This window comes from Festucalex cinctus, chromosome 1 (genome assembly GCF_051991245.1).
Source record: "Festucalex cinctus isolate MCC-2025b chromosome 1, RoL_Fcin_1.0, whole genome shotgun sequence".
Classification (NCBI taxonomy): domain Eukaryota; kingdom Metazoa; phylum Chordata; class Actinopteri; order Syngnathiformes; family Syngnathidae; genus Festucalex; species Festucalex cinctus.
In genome coordinates, this window is record NC_135411.1 from 50,988,537 (window position 1) to 50,989,674 (window position 1,138).

The window sequence follows — 1,138 nt, forward strand, 5'->3', positions numbered from 1 at the left end:
AAAATTGTATGTGAATGTTTTGCAAGATGTTTATAATCCAGCTTCACTATCGCTAATTAATTAAATTAACAGCTAGATTTCACATCAATGTATACTTCTTCAATTATATCTGTAGCTCTCTTAATTAAACAGAGTTTGATGTTTATAGATGTATGATCAGATCACCTACAGCAAGTACCAAACTCAAGACAAGTACACTCTTGGCCATGCAGATGTAGCCTGCCACATCTATTTTTTATTTATTTTGTCTGCTAGAGCAAATTAAGTCTACTTCATGTTCTTGTGAAAATGTTTTCTTAAATTTTTAGAACATTTATTGAAGCATTTGTGACAAAACCTCTTTTAAATAGAAATTGAAACAAAGTTGGGAAAATCTTAATTTCTATCCAAACAAACCCTCACTACAATATGGCTCACAAATGATTTATTTTATTTACTTATTTATTTTCTTAGTACAGACACACGCACGCAAACATACAAACACGGTCTTCCGGGTGGGGAAACGAACCAGCGTCGCCTGAATCGAAGGCAAGTCACAAATGACTTGGACATCGACCTAGAGGAAAAGAAATGAATGATATTTGTTAGATTAGGGCTCTTGATGACGAGAGGGCTCTTGCTTGTCGCCCTGCTATGTGTCCTTGCTTGGCACCTTTTTATCTGTCTGCATTCTGACATACGTATCCAGTAAAAAACAGTTAAGACCATCAGGCCACACATTCTCACATGGGGAGGCCGTTCGCCCATGTGGGCGGGCAGCCTAGACAGTATAAGTGCAGGGACAATTTTGAATAGATCAGTTCCTCTTCCGCATACTAATAGAAGAGGGCTCCGCAGCTGTGTACTCGATCTTTCTGGCATCCAGTAAATATTTCAACTAAGAATATGCAGTCTTCTGGTTATTACTATTAGTATAATATCGTGAGCATTAATATACAAGAACCAGTGAAAGTTCTCAGACAGAACTTTACATGATATTATTATTATTATTATTATTATTATTATTATTATTATTATTATTATTATTATTATTATTTAATGTGTGTTATGTTACTTTCTTTACATGTAGTAAAAACTTTTTATATCAGCTGACTTGACTTGACAGTCTGTCACTGTTCCCTAGCCTACACCAGATAAT